Below are 25,491 nucleotides of genomic sequence, written 5' to 3' on the forward strand. Positions count from 1 at the left end.
CTCGGTGTTGGACCTAAGCTTTCCTTTTCTGTCTTATCTTACCCTGTAAGCTTCTTGACATCCATGGGGCTGTTGATTTGGCCGTCACACCCTTTTTCTTTGTGGGAACATGTTTATTCTGAACCCCTTGAATCTCCCCTTTGAATGCCTCCCAGTGCTCTGACACTGATTTACCTTCAAGTAGCCGTTTCCAGTCCACTTTCGCTAAATCACTGGTCAGCTAAGTAAAATTGGCCTTGCTCCAATTGATAACTAGCTCTCCTGTTCTATCTCTGTCCTTTTCCATAGTTATGTTAATTATGATCACTACCACCATAATGCTCTCCCACTGCCACTCATTCCACCTGATCATCTTCATTTCCTAAAACTAAGTCTAAAACTGCGTCCTCTCCTGTTGGACTTGCTACATACTGGGCAAAAAAGTTCTCCTGAATGCACCTCAAGATTTCTGCTCCCTCAATTCCTTTCACACTAAAACTAGCCCAGTTAATATTGGAGTTGTTAAAATCCCCTACAATTACTGCCCTATTGTTCTTGCACCTCTCAGAGGTTTGCCTACATATCTGCTCTTCTATCGCCCTCTGTTTGTTTGAGGGTCTATAGTACCCTCCCAGCAGTGTGATTGCCCCTTTTTTGTTCCTTAGCTCAATCCATATGTCCTCATTTGATGAACCTTCCAACATATCATCCTTCCTCACAGCTTTAGTAGTTTCCTTGACCAAAATTGCCACACCCCCTCCTTTCTTATCCCTCTCCCTATCCCATCTGAAAACCCTGTAACCAGGAATGTTGAGCTGCCATTCCTGTCCTTCCTTAAGCCATGTTTCTGTAACAGCTATGATATGCTGCCACGTTTTTGCCTGTACCCTCAGCTCATCTGCTTAATTTGCTATACTCCTTGCATTGAAATAGATACGCCTGAGCACTGCCAAACTCTTTTTTTTATTTTCTAACCTTTGTTTCCTCTGTCTTCCAGACTCATCCATTAATTTTCTGCCTGTGTTGATCAACGTTGATCCAAATTAACTATGTAAAAATACTTGCTCGCTGTTTGAACGGGTACACTCTTCATTTGTGTTCTCCAGGCAATCTGTCTCTCTGCTGACCTGAAGTACCTGCTTGGGCTTTTGTTGTGTGTTGACATACCCTTTACATTTACCATCCTGTCTTGGAGGCATTCTCTCTGCATGTGATCTGCTAACATTCCTTCATGCAGTATCTGAGCTCGGCCTTCTGCACTGTCTTGTCCAATGTCATTGCATACCACAAACTCTGTACTGGTCCTGGTATGCTGCACAACTGTGGCTTGGGTGAGTCAGGCCTCATTTGCCACAAGGCATAGCAGTATTCTGAGCCTTGGTTATCATACCAATTGTTGTAGACACTCCAAATGCTTGCAACTGTTGGTGCCCAGCCATGATGGCTTCAAATTTCCTTCCATCATTGAGTAGTTCATCTATGGTGTGTCCTTTCTTTATTTCTAGCAGGTCTTTTTGAAGGCCTCTATTGGGGTAGACGTGATGGCTAGCTCGATAACCCATTTTGACAATTCGATATCTGCAAAGTCTCATTCTTGAACTTTGTCACAGCATCTTACCACAAAATGTTCCATGACCTCATTGTACCTTTGCCAGTAGGTCATAATCTTTTATTATTCATTCATGGGATGTGGGCGTCGCTGGCTTGGCCAGCATTTATTGCCCATGAGAAAGTGGCAGTGAACTGCTGCAGTGCTTGGAGTGTAGTTACACCAGAGTGCTGTGAGGAAGGGAGTTCCAGGTTTTTGACCCAGCAACAGTGAAGAAACGGCGATATAGTTCCATGTCAGGATGGCATGTGGTTTGGAGGGGAACTTGCAGGTGCTGTTGTTCTCATGCATCTGCTGCCTTCTAGGTGGTAGAGACCACAGGTTTGGAAGGTTCTGTCGAAGGAGCCTTGGAGAGTTGCTGCAGTGCATCTTGTAGATGGTACACACCGCTGCCACTGTGCGTCATTGGCAGGGAGAGTGAATGTTGAAGGTGGTGGATGGGGTGCCAATCAAGTGGGCTGCTTTGGCTTAGATGATGTCAAGTTTCTTGAGTGTTGTTGGAGCTGCACTCATCCAGGCAAGTGGAGAGTATTCCATCACACTCCTGACTTGTGCTTTGTAGATGATGGACAGGCACTGGGGAGACAGAAGTAAGTTACATGCCACAGAATTACCAGCCTCTGACCTTTTCTTGTATCTCAAGCCTATGTACTTGGAAATTGACCTTAGCCTTGAGTTGCTTCTCTAGGAATGTCCACGGCTTGCTAGGGTCCTTCTGATCCTCAGCTGACAATCCTGATGTGTTCGCCCATTGCAGACTTTCGTTGCCCAATGCAATCTTGATTTATATAGCTTGTTTCTATGGTTCGCTCACCTCTTGATCCAGGAAACACAGCTCTATCCGCTGGCGAAACAATTTAAGTTCAGACACTATGTACGATGCCTTCCCATCCATAGATGGATACCTTAAAGCCATTTTTGGATGATCCTCTTTTTTCTAAATAAATATAGGAGTGTTTACAGGTTTTCTTTTTCACAGGCAACTTCTTTTACAGGCTGTCTGCTTGACAGCTGTTCTCTTTTACAGGTACAGCTTTCTGTCTCTTTTTCTGGACAGGTTTGTTTTGCAGAACTGCCCCTTTTAAGAGTGAGAGGAGAGCAGATGCTTTCTTCATTTACATAGCTTGTTCAAACTTTGTTTTTAAACTGGGAGGCAGTTTTTTTCTCTCTGCAGAGCTATAGCTTGCAGTACTGACATCTGCCACAGCCAGCCTTTTACTTTGTGCTGGACTCCCAGTAGTGCTGTTGAGCTCTTCCTGCTCTTTTAGGCTCTGGCCCCACCCATAAAGCTAAAAACAGAAAACTAAAGCAGTTATGGCTGTGCTACTTCTTTTAAAAATTTTTGACCCACAACCAGATTAGTTGAAAGCTCCAATCTCCTGGCAAGTTGCCTACTGCACTCACAGAGTTTCAACACCTCCCAGGGTCCTGTATGCAGTCCTAACTCACTGCACTGTTGTGGGGTCTCCTGCCAACTGCTCTCTGCTTGAATCCTCAGCCTCTCCACATAAGGAATTAGCTGTTCTATGTTCTCTCTTGTTGTGTTCTTCAGCAAAAATCAAACCTTTCCACGATGTAATGTTTGGTTGTCTTCAGAAAAATAAATCCCATAGCTGCCACCATATAATATTACTTGTTCCTTTGGTGTGTGAGCTATTATAAGGGTCACAGGACTGCAATAATATCCAAAGAACATGTGCATTTTTATGATAACTTAACTAGAATACCAACTGCAGGAGCCATATCTAAACACAACTTACTGTGACGTGACATTGCATCTTCCGGTGACCTTCACTTACAGCCTCTTAAGGTGATCCTCTTAAGGTCATCCCACAACACTGGCATCAAGTCAGCATTGCACGCTGATTGGCATCATGATCTGCCTGCTCTGCAAACTTCTGGTGGACATTCACAGCATGTACGTTAACGCCCTCACTAATATTCTGTCTGGCGCGACTTACCCCAAAAGTTTGCGCATGTGCCACAGACACCATTTCGGGCACCAAATGGCACCTACAGCACCCAAACAACGGGAGCTACTGACTAAATTTCACACCGTCAGTTTCCAGTTTCATTTCTTTTTCCCTAAATAAACCTAACTTTCTATAAAACCCAAGATTGACTGAGATTTGAATACTAATCCTTTATCTGGGTAAGTTTTTCACCATCATGCTCCTGCACACAATAAAAGAAGACAAAACATCTGATAGCAGACATTCTCTCACTCTCCAGCCTCTCTTTTTTCACGACTACAATCTTTCTATCACTGGTCTCACTATTGTTACTGACTAACCAAATCCATTCATTGTTATTCCTTATAAAATGCGAACAAAAAAATTTGAAATGTCAACACTTACACTTTATTTTTGCTTACTTTGCTCACTTATAGTGATCCTGTTACCTCTGCCAAAGAAATATGCATGAAATGGAAGCAAGGTTCCATCAACAGTTTTATCAGAATTGCTTCCTAATGGGAACAAACTATAAACACAGTGAAACTGCAGCCTATCAGATGGAGTTCAGAAATCATGCCTTTATTTAACTAAGTATCAAAATAGGAAGTAAACATGGCTGAAAAAATGGTAAGGAAATGCAATTAGGAAGTTTCATATCCGTTGGCCTTAGTTCCTCTCAATCCACTTGTTAACAGTTTCAAATCCATCATCAGTTACTATCCTCTTTTCCAACACACTTTCCACAACATGTAGCTAAACTTTGCCTTGCTGTCTTTGCTACAGATGTTGCTAATGATATTGTTAGACAAGTGACATACATTGACCTTTGTAGTCATTCAATGTTTCGAATGTTACTGATTTTTAATCAGGAAATTGCAAAGAAGGAACCTCCTGACTTCAGCAAAATAATAGTATAGTTCAGCAGAAAAAAAAATTACAGACTTGCCCAGAGCAAAGCACAATCAGGACAACGATTTTACTCAACAATTTTTGAGTGGTATAGTCATTATAGTACAATATAACTTAGAGTTATTTAACATCGTACAAACATCCAGAATGATTACAACACATGATGACATTTGCAAAAGATGACAAATACAGACAATAAATTCTGTTTCTTTCATTAGTCATATCATCACAACTATCACCCTGATCATTCTTTGCTTAATAATGCTTACAAAGGATATACATAGATATACGGCGCAGAAGCAGGCCATTCGGCCCAACCAGTCCATGCCAGAATTTATGCTCCATACGAGCCTCCTCCCATCTTTCCTTATCCAAATCTATCATTGTAATTGCCTATTCATTTCTCCCCCATATGCTTGTCTAGCTTCCCCTTAAATGCATCCATACTATATGCTTCAACCACTCCCTGTGGTAGCGAGTTCCATATTTTCACCTATTGGATTTCTTGGTGACTCTCTTATATTGGTACCCTCTTGTTATTCTCTTCCCCATAAGTGGAAACATTCTTTCTGCATCCATTCTATCAAAACCTTTCATAATTTTAAAGACATCTATTAGCTCACCCCTCAGCCTTATTTTTTCAAGAGAAAACAGACCCACCCTCTTCATCCTTTCTTGATACTTATACCTTTGCATTTCTGGTATCATCCTTATAAATTTTCTCTGCAACCTCTCCAGTTCCTCTATTTTTTTTATAATTTGGTGACCAGAACTGCATGCAGTGCTCTAAATGTGGTCTAACCAAGGTGTTACAAGGATTTTGTTTTTTTATTAAAACTTAAGAGTCTGTGTTTTTTAAAAACTGAGAAAGGATTTTTTCAGTGGAGATTGAGACACCTGCAAATAGTTGAACTCTATGGATGTTTTGAAAGGAAGTTCAACAAAAGCTGAACTTTATGGATGCTGAGAAAGGAAATCAGCAGGAGCTGAACTTGTAACAGGACAGGAAAGCAAGTAATTGCAAAGAAACCAGCAAAAGGGTTTGACCTCAGGACTACTCTTTGAGTGACAAGAGATCATTTATGACTGGATATGTGACCTGTTTCAGGAAGGCTGCAGTTTCAGTTTGGAACTTTAAAAGGCCAGTGAGTTTGGACAAAAAGCAGGCATTCTGAAATTCTGACCTGCCTGGAGATCAGAAGAAGAACCAGAAAAATATTACCTCTCTGTAAAAGAATCCTGCATCTCTTGAGAAGAAACCCTGTGTTTCAAATATGGCAGATTCCTATTGCCTCATGTCTCTGAAGAATCCCTGCATCTTGTGTGGTTCCTGTTGCCTCCTGTTATTTAAGAAATCCTGAAATTTGAAGAAATCTTCTACTGCTATACTGCTGCTATAAGACCTAAGAAGACCTGTTGCTACACCCCTGATGGAAGACCTATGTGAAGCCTGCTGCAGTTGAGTTTCCTTGGACGCCTACCCCTCACAGTTTGTTAACCAACCTCACCTGGAAAGACTTCAAGTGGCATCTGACTATTCAACTTTGGGACACCTCACCACACCATAAAACTTCCTCCCAGACCATGACAGACTAAGTTATTTTATAACTCCTTTCATTCCTATGAAAGAGCTGTAAACCAAAAATCCTTTTTTTCCCAGTTAACCGTTTTTTTTAATATGTGTGTGTGCATGAGGGCTAAGGAAATAAGGAGCTTTAATATCTCAATTTGTATATAGATTTATTTCACTATTGGTTAAGAATTGATTTTATAATAAATAGTTGATTTTGTTGTTGATTAAAGAAACCTGGTTGGTGTGCTTTATTCTGGGGACATTTAATGTGAGTATTTAAATGGCTGTTTTCGGTAAGTGGAAATATTTATTGATATACTGCAACCCATGGAGAAGTGGGACTAAATTAACAGTGCACTCCTCCCACCTCGGTCGTAACAAAGTAACTTCCCTACTTTTCAATTCTACCCATCTAGAAATAAAGCCGAGTTATTGGTTTGCTTTTTTATGGCTTTGCTAACCTGTGGTGCAACTTTTAGTGATTGGTATATTTGTACTCTGAGATCCCTCTGTTCCTCTACCCCACCTAGACTCCCACCTACCAAATAATAAGTGGCCTCCTTTTTCTTCCTACCAAAATGCACTACCTCACATTTATCTGAGTTGAACTTCATTTACCAATTATTTTGTCATACTACAAGTGTATTAATGTCCTCCTGTAATTTTTTGCAGTCCTCCTCAGTATTGACTACACCACCCCACCCCACCCTCCAAATTAGTGTCATTCACAAATTTGTGTTTTTGATTCCAAAGTCCAAATTGTTAACGTAAATTGTGAACAGCAGTGGTTGCAGCACTGATCCTTGTGGAACACCACTGTCCCCCCCCCCCCTCTACCACTGTGAATAGCAACCCTTTACTCCCACTCGCTGCTTTCTGTCTTGAAGCCAGCTAGCAATCCATTCTGCCACTTGTCCCTCTGACTCCATCTTCTGTATGACAATTTTCTAACTGTCACCTCCTCAAAAAATTTAGTAAGGTTGGTCAAGCACATTTTCTCCTTTAAAATCCATGCTGACTATTCATTATTATAGTTTTCTTTTCTAGATGTTCCTCTATTCTCCCCCTTAGTAGGGATTCCATTATTTTTCCTATCACCGATGTTAAGCTGACAGGTCTATAATTCCCTGGGTATGTTCTTTCCCCTTCATAAATATAGCAATTAAGTTAGCTATCCACCAGTCCTCTGGCATTACACCTTTTTTTCTAATGAATTTTTAAATATGTGTAATAACGCCTATGCTATCTCTTCCCTAGATTCTTTTAAAATGCGTGGATGCAATCCATCTGGATCAGGACCTCTTTGTTTGATTAGTTTATTCAATACATTCCTTTTTTATTTTAAATTCACTTATCTCATTACTCATCGCATTATTCAACATTATTTCTACCTGTTCTATCTCCCTGGTAAATACTTAAGTGAAATAATTGTTTAATATTTATGCCATCTCTATCATACATGTGGTATTATCCTGTTTATCCCTCAATGGTCCTATTCCCATTCTCACCTTCCTTGTGTTATTGATGTGCCTATAAACTATTTAACTATTTTGTTTTATGTTACTTGATAATTTAATTTCACAATTCCTCTTTGCTTTCCTGTTTTTTTTTTACTTTTGTCCTAATATCTTTGTATTCTCTCTTATTATAGATTTACAAGCGTATATTTATTTTAAAAATTGAGCACATTTGATTATAGATTGTAAAATACCCTATTTTTCAACAGGATAGTGGGATATGTGAAACTAATATCAGAGAAGGTAGTTAATGCGGGATCAAAAATACCTTTAAGGGGAACTGTATAGATATCCATTGAGAAAAAACTTATTGAGGTGTTGATTGCATTGCTTGATTTTTTTCCAAGGGTATGTAGGAGAAGGAATATGAGGTACAATTCCATAATGGAGGGCTTGGAAAGCAGGCTTCTGTTAGCAACATGTGTGCAATGCAGAATCAGAAAGAAGGTCTCAGTGCTTACCTCCTGATTTACCAGGAGATAATGAATTTAAATTTCCAGAAGCAACATTTTGTGCATACGCTAGCCTTTGCAAGATTCCGTAAATTAATCCCACTCTGCATTCCCCGTGTATTTTTGCAACAAACCTGCTTTATGCACGCGTCCAGTGAACCAAGAGCTGTGCACCAAAATTATAAGGGGAATAATTCTGAACATACAATTTTTTTTACAGGGAGGTCTGAAAGCTCTTGCTTGAAGAAGTCTACCATTTAAATTGAGGTTGCCATCTCATTGATACGTGCATTCTTGCTGCTGTTTATGATTTGACTAACTGAACTTTGTGCATGAGAACTCATTTTCGGCTGCTTGCTATTGGTTCCTTTCAAATCAACATTCTTTTTGTGCACATTCCCTATAGCAACATCCCTGCTATCATCGCAGTATTTGTATGTTCTTTTGATTGTGGGCATTCCATTGGATCTGCCAATGGTTGTGTTGGATTCAGAGAAGAAGGAGAAATTCCTGCTTGGCACCCACTTGCAGGTAACCCATGACTTATAAAGCCGAGGCACGACTACTTGGGCATCTCAGAAGAGGCCTGTCTTTGTCATTTCTGATTCAACAGTTTGGCAACCACTGTTTTTCCATATGCTGGAGGATGACTTGCAGATGCTTTGCTGCAGAGGGACAGATGTGGCTTGCTGTTAATCATTGAAAAAGAAAGAAAGACATACATTTATTTAGCTCCTCTCATGACCCCAGGACATCCCAAAGCATTTTACAGCCAATGAAGTACTTCAGAAGTATAGTTACTGTTGTACTGTGGGGAACATGGCAGCCATTTTATGCACAGCCTGTTCCACAAACAGCAAGCGATAATGGCCAGTTTTTTTTTTCTTTTTTAGCAATGCTGGTACTGCACTGAAGTGGCAACCTAGAATATGTGCTGAAGGCTCTCAGAAGGGAGAAGGGCAACAGACTCCTCCATGCATTCTTTTGTTGTTAAATGTCTGAAACAAGTTGGATTGAATATCTTTTTCAAAAATGCAATTTGGTGAATGGGTTTGTCTTTTATCCCTTGTGTACATCAATCCTGCATAGCCTGTGAACAAATTCAAATTAGTTTTGTTTCTGGGTTGTTGTCTTGTTGAGTCCAGGTACAAATTGTTTTAGGATTAATTGATAAAAATCTGAATTCCACATCAGTAAAGTAGCACAGTACTGTACTGCGACCACACCACACCGAGGCAATTCACTTTTCTGTTTGATTTACAGAAGAAAGAAAAAGAAAATCTAAGTTTGTAAAGTAAGACCAGCCAGAGCAAGCTGAGCTAAAGAAACTTGGGCCAAGTAGCCCAGTAAACTAGGGTTCCCAGCCTGCCTGGAGTGACTGGGAGTTTCCTGACATCATGAATTGTCCCACAAACGCTGCCTCCAGCAGCCTGGAAGGTTCAGTGATTTAAATTCCCATCACAGAATGTCCCAACCCTGCTTTGTGATGTCACTGGCTGCTGTAAAAGGAGCCTCTGGCTCGGTGACATCACCTGCTGAGCTTTGTGATCACACGAAGGAGGCTGGAGTGTCAGGAATCGGGAGGGCTCAGGAATTGCAGGTTTCAGCATTCAGGGGAGTCACCTCAATTGAGGATTCACAGCATTTGATGGGATTTCTGAAAGAGGGGTGGGGGGAGGGTGCACTGTGAAATTGGGGGCTTTGAAATCAGGAAGGGTCTGAAATTTGGCGTTGTCTCTGAAATCATGGAGGGGGGGAACGCACTCTGAAATTGGGTGCCTTTGAAATGGAGGTGTTTCCTTTGTTTCCATTATTTGCCTGCTCATGGGTGGCCTTCTGGTTCTTGAAAGTTTTATGCAGAACAGCTGGTGCAAAACTACAAGCATAAAATTCTCAACTACACGGGACCCAACCTTTTTAAGGTTAATATAATAACAAAGTAAAATTGGTCAACACCAGCAGTACAAAATGGGCTTGTAGCAAATTGGCAGCTGATTTTTCACCATGCCTGATTTTCCTTCCGTTGACGTTCACATAATAGTTCAAACTCCTTTTCAAGATTTGTTTCCTAGAGTCAGTGTCATTTTTACTTGGTTTGAATTAAAAATCGTGGCAATAATTTCCAAGTCAATGAAAATTGAAAACTTAAATAAAAACAGAAAGTGATGGAAATCTCAGCAGGTCAGGCAGCATCTGTGGAAGTCTTACAGACCTGAAACGTTAACTCCGTTTCTCTCTCCACAGGTGCTGCCTGACCTGCTGAATATTTCCAGCACTCTCTGTTTTTTATTTCAGATTTCCAGCATCAGCTGTATTTTGATTTTAAAATTAAAAACTTGTCACATGAGAAAATAATTGCTAATCACTACAAGCCCATTCTACACAGCTGGCAGAAACCAATTTCACCTCCAACATTTCTAGAAGTCACATGGTTGTCACATGATCAGTTGCCATGTGATCAGGCATCACATGATCAGACATCATGTGATTAGAATGGGTGCTCAAACCTCCAGGAATGCCTCCGACCAGAGTTGCAACCGTATAATAATTCCACTCTTTACAACAAAATCCAGAAAGAGATCGAGTTGGGAACAGAAACCTCACAAGTAATCAATATATATAATGCTGGAGTTGCACTTGGAAATTTGAAGAAAATGCCGATTTAATAGTGATTTTGTTACCACACAATTATTACAACTTTATGACAGTAATGCGGTACCTGATCAGGGGGGACAGCACAAAGGTAGGGTTGGAGGGATGACTGCCTTATTGAAACAAATCCATTAATCTTGAAGAGGCAGATTGTCCATGCCTAAATCCATTGATAGCCTTTAATTTTCACCATTTACTAATGGTGATGATATATCCAACAATTCAATGATTTAATTTTAAAGTAATTTTGCCTCAGCTAAACCCATGCTACCAATTCATTTGAGAAAATCAAATAATTCCAGTATCAAAGCCTTTGTTACAAAAAATTTGCAAAAGCAAATTCAATTCTTTTTTTAACCTCTGATGATGGTCATCATTGTCACATTTGTACTCCCCCCCCCCCCCTTTAAACAGTGCAGTTTGTATCCCAGGACACTTAGTTAAATTATCAGAACAGTCACATGAACTTTAGCTGCTGAACTTTATTTTCTATTACTTTGTGAACATGAATGGAAAGCCCATGTGCTTGAATTGTTAAGTATTGCATTGAAATATAACAGTGGTGAAAGAATACAAATGACACAATGAAGCAAACCATGATGAGAAATACGATTAGTGCATAGGAGTATTACGCAAAATACATTTTCTAAATTGGTACCATTGTTTGAAAAGCACGTTAAATGATGCTGTTAAGATGCGCGATGTGATTGTTCCTGAAATAGCTACATCATCAAAACTATTTTCTGAGTGAGAATTTTTGAAGAACTGCTAAAAACTGAAGAAATAGTTGGAATCAAGTATGCTCCAGACCCTGCTCTAAAATTGGTCCTCAGGCTGCACCTTAATAAGAGAGGTAGCTGAATCAACAACATCAGAGCTCAAATCTGGGCCTGCTGCATCCCTGGTACATCCCGGGAGGTAGAAAATGCAGGAGGGTCATGTGCAGGCAAGCATCAGCCTGCAGTAGTGCTGCAGAGCCAGGTAAGGCTTTATTTCCCTACCATTTCTTCAGGGGCTTCCAGCGGTTCCTTGAAGGAGTGCAGTGGAACTGAAAACACGAATTGGAGCTTGCATAATGCTTGCTCCGCGTAGTTTTTCATGCATTTTGCAGAAGGATCCTGAAACAGGTGCAGGATACTTCTTTGCAGATTTAAGTTGATCCGTTGCTGATCTCAGGCAACCACCAAGGATGTCTAAAACCAATGAGGACCAATGTGGTGGAGAGAATGTCATTAGTGCAAATTAGGTGCAGGACCTCACGCTATTGCTATATTGCTATATATTGCACCCATTTGAGACTCAAAAATCTATGTCCAAATGAGGCTTGCTGAATGTGGCCACATTGAGTGCCAGGATGTCAGATCTGGCCCACCATATGAAATGAGTTTGACATCCCTACGTTAGGGGAAGGTGTGGGATGGGGGTTGGAAAGATTGCCAGTAGTTGACTTTGTGAAAGGCACTGAGAAGCAGGTCCAGGTGTTTCGGCCTGGCCAAAAAAAGCTTTAAAATGCATTTCCCACCTGCAGAAATTTATTTTCAAACTCTCCGGACCCTCCTTTATCAGTAATTCCTCATTTCCACCTTATTCATTTGATCCTGGCAGCTGATGTGCCACAGAAATATCAATCTAACTTACCCACAGTGCAATAGAGGAAGCTGGCAACTGCTAGACTACTGGACCACACTCAGACATATGCAAATAATGCCAATGCTGACCATGTCGGTAGACTGTGAACAAATAATGAAGAAATTTAAGGGAAGTGTTTTGGATGCACATAAGCAGCTGGAATTACCTCTGGCTGAATTTCTTCATTAATTCCCAAACTGATTGTACACCATTAATGCACTGAAAACAGCAAGAAATTTTATCCTCTTTGTGTCTGCTGTGGCTCAGTTGGCAGCACTCTTGCCTCTGCATCAGAAGGTTGTGTGTTTGAGTCACACTCCAGAGACTTCCAGATATACCAGGCTGACCTTCCAGTGCTGTATGATTGGAGAACTGAATTTTTTGAGATGCCATCTTTTGTTTGAGATGTTAAACCTAGGCTCCATTTGCCCTGCCTGGTGGATGGAAAGATGGCAGTATTTGATGAAGAGCAGGGCAGTTCTTCTTGCTGTACTGGCCAACAATTATTCCTCAACCAATATATCACTTAAAAGAAAACACATTATCTGATCATTATCACATTGCTGTTTGTGGGACATTGCTGTGTGCAAATTTACTTCTCCATTTCTTACATTACAGCAGTGACTACACTTCAAAAGTACTTCATAGGTTGTAAATGGCTTTGGGACGTCCGGGTGAAAGGTATATAAATGCAAGTCTTACTTTCTTCTTTGTTTTACACCGGGCAGACAATTCAAGGGTAAATTCAACAATCCCACACTCTTAGTAGAGAGCAGAGAGCATTGATCAGACAGAGAGTTGCAAAACTATAGAGTCACGTACCTGGCTCCATTTAGGTCAGAATGTCACATGAAAGATATGGGTGTATTAAAAATGACACAGGACAAAGCAACATGATTAAGAAAAGACTATTTTGGGCCGATAAGTGGCAAATAACATTCGCGTCACACAAGTGCCAGGCAATAACCATCTCCAACAATGTAGAATCTAACCAGCTACCCTTTTCATTCAATGGCATTACCGTCATCAAAAGCCCACCATCAACATTCTTTGAGCCATCATTGGCCAGAAACTTAACTAGACCAGCCACATAAATACTGTGGTTAGAAGAGCCAATCAGAGGCTGGGAATCCTGCAGTGTGTGACTCATCTCCTGACTCCCCAAAGCCTGTCCATCTACAAGGCACAAGTCAGAAATGTGATGGAATACTCTCCACTTGCCTGGATGGGTACAGCTCCAACAACACTCAAGAATCTCGACACCATCCAGGACAAAACAGACTGCTTGATTGGCTCTCTGTCCACCACCTTAAACATTCACTCCCTCCAACACTGACATACCATGGCTGCAGTGTGTAGCATCTATAACATGCACTGCAGCAGCTCCCCAAGATTTTTTCTGCAGCACCTTCCAAACTCACAAACTCTACCCCTTAGAAAAACAAGAGCAGCAGATGCATGGGAACACCACCACCTGCAAGTTCCCCTCCAAGTCACAAACCATCCTGACTTGGAACTATATTGCCCTTCCTTCACTGTCGCTGGGTCAAAAGCCTGGAACTCCCTCTCTGAAAGCACTGTTGGAGTACTTTCACCACATGGACTGTAGTGGTTTAAGAAGGTGACTCACCACCAGCTTTTCAAGGGCAATTAGGGATGGGTAATAAATCCTGGCCTTGTGTGAAGAATAAAGAAAAGTGCAGTCGCTGTCATAATACAGCAGCCAATTTCTGCACAGCAAGCTCTCACAAACATTAATGAGATAAATGACCAATTAAACTGTTTTTTGTGATGATGGTTTAGGGATTAATAGGAGGTGCAGACAGGACTTTGGTTTAACACTTCATCTGAAAGCAGGCACCTCCGACAACATTCCCTACTACTACACTGAAGTGTGAGCCTAGATTATGTGCTCAAATCCTGGAGCGTGGTTTAAACCTACAACCTTCTGATTCAGGGATGAAAGTGATGCCACTGAGCCGAGGCTGACACCTCAGAGACGGGCTGAAGAGGATGAATTTTACGCTTTGGGAAGAAGGCAGTTATGGAAAGCCTCATTGAAGCATAGAAAACATAACATAGATAAACAAAAGTTACGAGTGCTTCCATTTTTTTGATAAATTATGAGGATTTAGATTTTTAAATAGAAAAAAAGATTCCATAGATGTTGGAACTTTGTGTGTTTTTTTTAAAAAGAGGTCATTAGAAGGTCTTTTGGACTGAACTTGTAAACAAACAGTTACTGGAAGGCACCTGCTTTTAGCTAAATACCCAGCAGGCAGCTTTTTTTAACTTGGGGAAGATGTTTACAGAGAAGTGACAGGTCAAGATTTATAGGGGTCAGGAGGCTTGACTCCTGAGATGTTTTTGGTTTCGCTTTGGACAGGCAGTTGGGATATGGACAATGGTTTGAAAAGGAGTTTAAGAATCAACCTGCCAAGCACAAGCCCCAGCTCAGCCTGTTCCAGCTCCTTGAAAAGCCTGCCACTTTTTCCATCTCTTTAAGAAGTTCCGAGAAGCAGGTGTAAAAAATCTGCCTGAAACCCCTGTTGCTGCATTTTTCCTGGAAAGCCTGCACAAACTGATCTTCAACATCGCCTGACAAGAACTGTTCTAGGAAGATCCCAGTGATAGCCGTCATTGCGTATTTGGAATGCCAAATCAAACAAAGGACATCTGACATCCTTCCGTAGCTTCTCTTTTTTCTTCAAGAATTAGCAAGTATTTGGCCAAAATATTCTTTTTCTGTTTCTTTTGTAATAGAGCTCTAAAGAGTAAATCTCTTTCTTTTGAGTTAACTGGTGTGTGTGTGTGTGTGTGTGTGAGTGAGTGAGTGAGTGAGTGAGTGAGTGAGTGAGTGAGTGAGTGAGTGAGTGGCTAAGGTAAAAAGGGAACATTTATATTTCAATCTGTGTGTTAATGCTTTGCTTCATTACTGGTTATGTCTTGTTTTATAATAAACTGATAATTTTGTGTTTTTTAAAGAAACCTGGTTAGTGTATTTTATTCTGGGATAAAAATAGAATCTATGATTGACAGTATCGATAACTGGGAAAAAAATTAAATATATGTTGAGGAGAAGTGGAACTTGATCAACAGTGCACTCCTCCCTTGGTTATAATACAAGATAAACCTAGATTATGAGTTCAAAGTAAACTAGGAAATTTGGAGAAAAGAACACACATGAAAATTAGTGAAAAATAAATTTTAAAGCTGTCAGGAAGAACCTTTTTACTCAAAAAATGATAAGTGCTTTGAATAATTTTCCCATCATAGCAGTCGTAGAATAACACCAGGTCAAGCAAAACAAAAAAACTGTTGGATGCTGTAATGGAGCAGTAAGGGTACCAGATGGAGAGTTTCAAAGGTGTAATGGCCTTTCTCATTCTTGTGTCGTTATCTAATATTCTTGTTCATGAGGAAAGGACTTTGAGCTGTTACTGCTCAAATAAATCAAGTATTGAATTGAAATAAAAATATCAGGTGCGATGTATTGCGGAGGTGCCAGCTCGCAATAAAATAATGTGCGGACAAGGCTCTTAATGTTATGGAAACATTCCACTGGCAGACAGTCACAAAACAGAGTACTATGAAGTTAAAGCCTGGATAGAGTCCAGCTGTGACTATTCCAGTCTTACTGGCTATAGCTAATTGTGAAATTTTTTTTTAAAATTCTTTAATTAGGTGTGGGTTTCACTGGCAAAGCCAGCATTTGTTGTCCATCCCTAATTGCCCTTGACAACTGAGTGGCTTGCTAGGCCATTTCAGAGTGCATTTAAGAGTCAACCACATTGCTGTGGGCCTGGAGTGACATATAGGGCCAGACCAAGTAAGGATGGCAGATTTCCTTCCCTGAAGGGGTTAGTGAACCAGATGAGCTTTTAACAACAATCAATAATAGTTTCATGGCACCATTAGAATCATAGAATCATAGAAAGTTTAATGCACAGAAAGAGGCCACTTGGCCCATCGTGTCTGTGCCGGCTGATAAACGATCCACCTATTCTAATCCCACCTTCCAGCATTTGGTCCGTAGATTATGGCACTTGAGGTGCCTATCCAGACTCCTTTTGAATGAGTTGAGGGTTTCTGCCTCAACTACCCTTTCAGGCAATGAGTTCCAGACCATCAACACCCTCTGGGTGAAAAAGTTTTTACTCATCTCCCCTCTCATTTTTCTACCAATCACTTTAAATCTATGCCCCCTCTTCACTGACCTCTCTGTTAAGGTGAATAGACCCTTCACCTCCACTCTATCCAAGCCCCTCAAAATTTTGTACAGTTCAATCTGATCTCCCCTCAGCCTTCTCTGTTCCAAGGAGAACAACCCCAGCCAATCCAATCTTTCCTCATAGCTGCATTTTTCCAGTCCTGGCAACATCCTCGTAAATCTCCTCTGTACCCTCTCGAGTGCAATTACATCCTTTCTGTAATGAGGTGGCCAGAACTGCACACAATACTCAAGTTGTGGCCTAACCAATGACTTATACAGTTCCAGCAAAACCTCCCAGCTCTTATATTCTATAAATTGCCTAATAAAGGAAAGTACTCCATATGCATTCTTAACCACCTTATCGATCTGTTTTGCTATCTTCAGGGATCTGTGGGCATTCACTCCAAGGTCCCTCACTTCCTGTACACTTCTCAGTATTTTCCCATTAATCGTGTATTCCTTTGCCTTGTTTGACCACCCCAAATGCATCACCTCACACTTATCCAAGCTGAATTCCATTTGCAACTTTTCTGCCCATCTGACCAGACCATCAATATCTTCCTGCAGCCTACAGCTACCCTCCTCGCTATCTACCACACAGCCAATCTTTGTGTCGTTTGCAAAATTCTCGATCACGCCCCCTACATTTACATCCAAATCGTTAATCTACACCACAAAAAGCAGGGGACCCAGTATTGAGCTCTGCAGAATGCCACTGGAAACAGCCCTCCAGTCACTAAAACATCCGTCAACAATTACCCTTTGTTTCCTGCCACTAAGCCAATTTTGTATCCACCTTGCTGCACTTCCCTGGATCCCATGGGATTTTATTTTTTTAACCAGTCTGCCATGTGGGACCTTGTCAAAAGCCTTGCTAAAATCTATGTAGACCACATCAACTGCACTACCCTCATCTATCTTCCTTGTTACTTCTTCAAAAACTTCGATCAAGTTGGTCAAACAAGATCTTCCCTTAACAAATCCATGCCGACTATCCTTGATTAATCTGTGCCTTTCTAAGTGACAGTTTATCCTGTCTCTCAGAATAGATACCAATAATTTGCCCACTACTGAGTTTGGACTGACTGGCCTGTAATTAGTCGGTCTATCCTTTGCTCCCTTTTTAAACAAAGGTACAACATTAGCAGTTCTCCAATCCTCCGGGACCATACCTGTATCCAGTGAGGACTGGAAAATGATGGTCAGACATTCTGCTATTTCCTCTCTTGTTTCTTTTAACAGCCTCGGGTACATTTCATCTGGGCTTGGTTGTTAATCAGCTTTCAAGGATGCTAATCCCATTAATACTTCCTCTCTCCCTATGTTTATCACATCCAATACTTCACACACCTTCCCTTAACTACAATATCTGCATTGACCCCTCTATTGTGAAGATGACGTAAAGTATTCATCAAGAACCATATCAAGACCTTCCACTTCTACACAGAGGTTACCTTTTTGGTCTTTTATGGGCCCTAATCTCTCCTTCGTTATACTCTTACTCTTAATGTATTGATAAAACATCTTTGGATTCATCTTGATTTTGCTTGCCAATATTCTTTCATGCCCTCTCTTTGCTTTCCTAATTTCCTTTTTGATTTCACCCCTCCACTTTCGATACTCCTCTCGGCTTTCTGTAGTATAGAGTTCTCTGTGTCAGACAAAACCTTTCCTTTTCTGCCTTATCTTACCCTGTAAGCTCCTTGACATCCATGGGGCTCTAGATTTGGCCATCTCACCCTTTTTCGTTGGGGGAACATGTTTTCTCTGAACCCCTTGAATCTCCCCTTTGAATGTCTCCCACTGCTCTGACACTGAATTACCTTCAAGTAGCTGATTCCAGTCCACTTTTGCTAAATCACTCCTCAGCTTAGTAAAATTGGCCTTGCCCCAATTGATAACTCGCACTTCTATTCTATCTTTGTCCTTTTCCATAATTATGTGAAAACTGACTGAATGCTGATCACTGCCACCAAAAGGCTATCCCACTTCCACTCCTTCCACCTGCCCATCTTCATTTCCTAAAACTAATAAAACTGTGCCCTCTCTTGTTGGACTTGCTACATACTGGGCAAAAAAGTTCTCCTGAATGCACTTTAAGAATTCTGCTCCCTCAATTCCTTTCACACTAAAACTATCCCAGTTAATACTGGGGCCATTAAAATCCCCTGCTATTACTGCCCTATTGTTCTTGCACTTCCAAAGATTTGCCTACATATCTTCTCTTCTATCTCCCTCTGACTGTTTGGGTGTCTATAGTACACTCCCAGCAGTGTGATTGCCCTTTTTTGTTCCTTAGCTCAATCCATCTGGCCTCATTTGAGGAACCTTCCAAAATATCATCCCTCTTCACCATTGTAATAGTTGCCTTGACCAAAATTGCCACTCCCCCTCCTTTCCTATCCCCCTCCCTACTGCATCTGAAAACCCCTGTAACCAGGAACATTGAGCTGCCATTCCTGTCCCTCCTTAAGCCACGTTTCTGTAATAGCTATGATATCATACTGCCACGTGTCTATCTGTGCTCTCAGCTCATCTGCTTTATTTGCGATACTCCTTGTATTGAAATAGATACCCTTGAGCACAGCCAAACTCTTTTTTTTAATAAAAGCAAAATACTGCGGATGCTGTAAATCTGAAATAAAAACAAGAAATGCTGGAACCACCCAGCAGGTCTGGCAGCATCTGTGGAAAGAGAAGCAGAGTTAACGTTTCGGGTCAGTGACGCTTCTTCAGAACTCTTTTTTTTATTTTCTAACCTTTGTTTCCTCTGTCTTCCAGACTCATCCATTAATTTTCTGCCTTCCATTTTAATTTCTGAGTTTGTCCCAACTGAGTCTACCCTCAGGTCCCCAACCCCCTGCCAAACTAGTTTAAACCTTCCCCAACAGCACTAGCAAAACATCCCGCAAGGAACTCAGTCCCAGCTCTGTTCAGGTGCAACCCTTCCAGCCTGTATAGGTCCCATCTCTGCCAGAGCCAGTCCCAGTATCCCAGGAATCTAAAGCCCTCTCTCCTGCACCATCTTTCCAGCCAAACATTCATCCGTCTTATGTACTCACTTGCGCGTGGTACTGGGAGTAATCTGAAGATGACTACTTTTGAGGTCCTGCTTGCTAATTTCTTACCTAGCTCCCTAAATTCTGACTGCAGGACCACATCCCTGTTTCTACCTATGCTGTTGGACCACAACTGCTGGCTGTTCACCCTCTCCCTTCAGTCTGCTCTGCAGCCGCTCAATGACATCCTTGACCCTGGCACCAGGGAGGCAACACACCATCCTGGATTCACGTCTGCGGCCACAGAAATGCCTGTCTGTTCCCCTGACTATTGAATCACCTATCATTCTGGCTCTTCCAGTTTTCCCTGTACCCCACTATGCAGCTGACACTAGTGATTCAGACTAGTTTTTATTAATTAATTAAATTTAAATTCTATTAGCTGGGATTTGAAACCACATCCCCAGGGCTTCTGGATTATTAGTTTAGTGAGATTACCACTACTCCACTACCTGTTCAACTGAGCGATTGGAAGAGTTTATATATTTGATAGCTTCTTAACCACAAGTTGTCTGCTTCTATTAACAATGGTTCGGTGAGTATTCTTATGATCAAAGCCAGTCTGAATGGAAGGATGTTGCTTGGGCTGGAGCATTTCAGCTATGAAGAGAGACTGAAAAGGCTGGGGTTGTTTTCCTTAGAGCAGAGAAGGCTGATGGGAGATATGATTGAGGTATGCAAAATTATGAGGGGCATTGATAGGTTAGATAGGAAGAAACATTTTCCCTTAGCAGAGGGGTCAATAACCAGGGGGCATAGATTTAAGGTAAGGTGCAGGAGGTTTAAAGGGGTTAGAGTCATAGAGTCAGAGAGTCATACGCATAGAAACAGGCCCTTCGGCCCACTGCGTCCATGCCGACCGTAATGCCTATCGATACTAATCTCACCTGCCTGCATAAAATCCATTTCCCTCCATGCCTTGCTCATTCAAGTACCTGTCCAGATGCCTCTTAAATGTTGCTATTGTGCCTGCCTCCACCACCTCCTCTGGCAGCTCATTCCAGATACCCACTATTCTTTGTGTGAAAAATTTACCCCTTTGATCCCCTTTAAACCTCCTCCCTCTCACCTTAAATCTCTGCCCTCTAGTTTTAGTCACCCCTACCAAGGGAAACAGACTCTGGCTATCTACCCTACAATGCCTCTCATAATTTTATATACCTCTATCATGTCCCCTCTCAGCCTCCTTCGCTCCAGGGAAAACAGACCCAGCCTATCCAATCTCTCTTTATAACTCAAGCCCTCCAAACCAGGCAAGATCCTTCTCTCCGTGGTGCCACGAACTTGGCTGTTGCTGCTTTCCCCTGGGAGGTTATCCCGCCCAACAGTATCCAAAGTGGTATATCTGTTTGAGAGGGGGATGGCCACAGGGGACTCCTGCACTACCTGCCTGTGCCTACTATTCCGTCTGGTGGTCACCCATCTCTTTTCTGCCTGTGCTGCCATTACTTGCGGTGTGACCACCTCACTAAACATGCTATCCACGACGTCCTCAGCATCGCGGATGCTCCACAGTGAATCCACCCACAGCTCCAGCTCCGTAACGCGGGTAGCCAGTAGCTGCAGATGGATACACTTCCTGCACACATGGTCATCAGAGACACTGGAAGTGTCCCTGATTTCCCATATAGCGCAGGAGGAGCATATCACGTGGCTGAGCTCTCCTGCCATGACTTACCCTTAGCTTAATTAGTTTATTTATTTTATTTTTATTTAAGAGATACAGCACTGAAACAGGCCCTTCGGCCCACCAAGTCTGTGCTGACCAACAACCACCCATTTATACTAATCCTACATTAATCCCATATTCCCTACCACATCCCCACCATTCTCCTACCACCTACCTACACTAGGGGCAATTTACAATGGCCAATTTACCTATCAACCTGCAAGTCTTTGGCTGTGGGAGGAAACCAGAGCACCCAGCAGAAACCCACACAGTCACAGGAGAACTTGCAAACTCCGCACAGGCAGTACCCAGAACTGAACCCAGGTCGCTGGAGCTGTGAGGCTGCAGTGCTAACCACTGCGCCACTCTTAATTACTCCCTTAATTTAAAAAATACTAATTACACTAGGGGCCCTGTTCTACCCACTCCAATCTAAAGTCCTTAATAAGCTACACTGAATTTAAAAAAAACACTTTCGTAGTACTCATCTTTTTTTAAGCTATTTAAATGCACTAACAGCAGTGACTCACCAACCTATCACCTTGCAGCTCTCCTCTGACGTCACTGTTGGCTTCTTTTTTCAAAACTCTGGCGTGCTGGAAGAGCTCCTCTCCCAGAAGGTAAGAGGAAAATAAGAGGAGATGAGGAAAACTTTTTCACCCAGAGAGTGGTTGGAATCTGGAACGCACTGCCTGAAGAGGTGGTAAAGGCAGGAACCCTCACAACATTTAAGAAGTATTTAAATGAGCACTTGAAACGCCATAGCGTACAAGGCTACGGGCCAAGTGCTGGAAAATGGGATTAGAATAGTTAGGTGCTTGATGGCCGGCACAGACACGATGGGCCAAAGGGCCTGTTTCTGTGCTGTATAACTCTATGACTCTATGACCTTGGCCCTGAATTTCTTCAGCCTTTCTGCCTCTTTATCATTTCTAACTAGGCTGGAAATGCAGTAGAAACCGCATTGATGCGTGTAAATAATGTTTATGGTAAAGTTAGTTACGGCAGCGCAGTGGCAGCAAAACCTAAGAAATTCAGCACTCTTGCATCGGTAGCTAATTCTTCTGTTGCAGGCCTATGCATTTCCTGTAACTATTCTCAATCACCTGATTTTTAAAAAAAGTATAGTTTTCATCAATGGAACACAACCAGATTCAGAAGCATTTCCTGTATAAGGAGTCCACTGATAAAATTGAGTTTCTTTTCTCTCTTTAGATCCTAGAAATTTCTCTCACCAGGTGGAAAATGTGGGTAATCTGTTTTTTTTAATTCAGAAATTCTACTTATAGCAACAATCTAGGGTTGTGCATTTAAGAGCACTGGTTGGTGAAGTTCCCATGGGCACTTCAGTTACTTACCAAAGTTGTTAACCCATTATATGGGTTAATGACTTTGTTAAAATGGCACATAAAGGGATTTGATGCAAATACAGTAAACCACTGCACTAAAAATAGCACATTGAGGAACTTCAATTGCTTAGCTCAGCATGATCTTTTCTGTTGCTAGTCATGAAATTCTGCACGGTAGCCTTGCAATAAGGCATGAGGCATGCGAACTACCAATAATAGCAATAATAAGGCCGTTTAGTGTGATTCAATCCAAAATAGTTTGTTACAAAGGCTACAAAGTCAGCACTGTTTCCAGAGATGAGAACATTGAATATGTCAAAACACTAAGAATATTTTTATATGGAAAAGGGTATGAGCACCATGTATTATGTGCTTTACATTAATGCTTTGAGAACAATGAATTAACATTAAATTTTCCTTTTTACATTAAATTAATTGACTGAAGTTTCAGTAAATTTCACTTGTTAATCTGGGGTAACAATGTTCTACATAATTGTTGGTTTGTATTGATGCCCATGGGTTGGTTTCAGTAATATAATTGCAAAAAAGGCTTTAATAAAAATTAAGTATCTTATCAATGATTTCCACTTGCCCTTGGAGGTTCACAGGAGACCTACTTTGTGTAATAGTATTTCTCTCAGATCTTTGCTATCAGAACTATGGCATGACATTTAGCATTATAATATTTATTTGGTCACAGGATCTGGGAGAAGCTGGAAAGGCTGCATTTATTGTCCATCCCCAGTTACCCTGAGAAGCTGGTAATGAATCGTTACAATCCTTGTGGCAATGATGTTCCAACAACGCTAGTATAGTTCACAGGGCTGGGACTTGCTATTGAAGTAGCCTTGGTGAATTTATGCAGTGAATCTTTTACATACCACATCCACAGTGCATCATTGGTGGAGGGAGTGAATATTGAGTCCAGTAGTAAAGGTATCAATCACGTGAAGTGCTTTGTCCTGGTTAGTGTCAAGCTTCTTGAGTGTTGTTGCAGCTATATTCATCCAGTTGAGTGGTGTGTATTCCATTACACTCCTGACTTGAACCTTGTACATGTTGCAAAGGTGTTATAGCAGGTGGGGTCGCAGGAGGTGAACCACTCATCACTAAGTACCGAGCCTGTGCCGTACTCTTGTAGCCATGGCATTGATATGATTGGTCTAATTCATCTTCTATCAGTGGTGACCCCTAAGACGTTGTTGGGGGAAACCTGACAACAATTGTACTGTTGCAGGTCATGGTGGGTGGTGGTATTTCATTTGTTGGAAATGATCATTATCTGGCATTTAAGTAGCATGAAATGATACTTGCTACTTATCAACCAAATCATGGATGTTGCCCACGTCTTTCTGTAGGCTGACATGATTGCTTCATTGTTGGTATTTGAATGGTATTGAAGGCTGTGGCATTATCAGGGAACCATTCCATTTCTGATTTAAGAATGGAGATAAGTTTGTGGACAAAGCAGCTAAGATGGATGGGTCAAGAATGCTGCCCTAAGGAACTCTGCAGCTAAGACCTGGGCTGTAATAATTGACCTGCAACAATCGCCACCTTTTTCTTGAGTGCTTCATATAACTCCAACTACTAAAAAGGCTTCGCCATGACCCTTATTGACCTCAATTTTGCCAGGGCCCTGCAAATATTGCCTCAATGTCAAAAGGAGCTTCTTTCACCTCTACTGTTATTGAGGAAAAGGAAGCAGAAATTTGTATGCCTCAAGTACAATTTTCTCAGAATTCATTTTAACAAAATCTTCAATCACTAGCATGTGTTACCATCAGTTACAAAGCATCATCCTGAACTTTCCTTAATTAACATGGTACCCTCTCTAACCCAACCTCTGGCATTGCACTTAACAATATCAGTCATAACACCGTAAGAACATAAGAAACAGGAACAGGTATAGGCCAATTGGCTTCAATAAGATCCTGGCTGATCTTCTACCTCAATTCTACATTCAAACGCTGTCCCTAATATCCCCATATCCCTCAGTACCCAAAAAAGCTATCAACGTCTATCTTGAATATATTCAATGACTCAGCATCCATAGCTCACTGGGATACACAAATTCCCAATTTGTGTGAAGAAATTTCTCCTTATCTCAGACCTAAATGGCTGACCCTTTATTCTAAGACTGTGATTGGGAGCAATACTTGTCTGCCTTTGAAAATTAATCCACTTGATATTCCTAATTTGTCACGATATGGCCAAAAGGTTCTGAGGTCTGTGGGAACCTCTTGCACTGAATCTAGCCATCCACTGATGCTGAGCTGCAATAATGCCCTGGTGACAGGACCTGTGGAAGTCTCCCTTTGGAGTGCTTCACATTTGTTCTGTCCAAATCACATTAGGTCAATGTTGTACACATCTTATAGTTCCACATCTACTTCATCCACTTGGACATCTAATGGTATATCTTCTGTCTTCTTGGGATTGGATAGCCTGATCAATATGTCAGAAGTAACCATGAGGTTTCCAAGTTTGTATTTGGACTTCGCAATCATACCCCTGTACTTTGATTAACAATTGTTGGAGTCGAGGTGGCTCACTGGTGAATAGTTTTGCCAAATCATTGCTAATGGCTTGTGATCAGTCGCGACAACAAAGTGTTTGCCAAATAGGTAGGTATGCAATCTGCTGATAGTGAACACTGATGCCAATGGTTCTCGTTCTATGTTTGAATAGTTCGTCTGAGCTGGTGACAAACTTTTAGAACCGAATGCAATTGATCTACCATCCTGTAACCGACATGCTCCGAGACCTTGTTGTGAGGCTTCTCCTTCAGGTGTAGTTTCTTTCCTTGGGTGTAGTATTGTAAACAAGCTTCAGCAGAAAGTGACTGTTTTAATGAATTGAATGCATTCTGATGATCTTCACACCACAAGAATGGCGTATCTTTCTTGAGAAGTTCACGCAGTGA

The sequence above is a fragment of the Heterodontus francisci genome, chromosome 1 (genome assembly GCF_036365525.1).
Source record: "Heterodontus francisci isolate sHetFra1 chromosome 1, sHetFra1.hap1, whole genome shotgun sequence".
NCBI lineage: Eukaryota > Metazoa > Chordata > Chondrichthyes > Heterodontiformes > Heterodontidae > Heterodontus > Heterodontus francisci.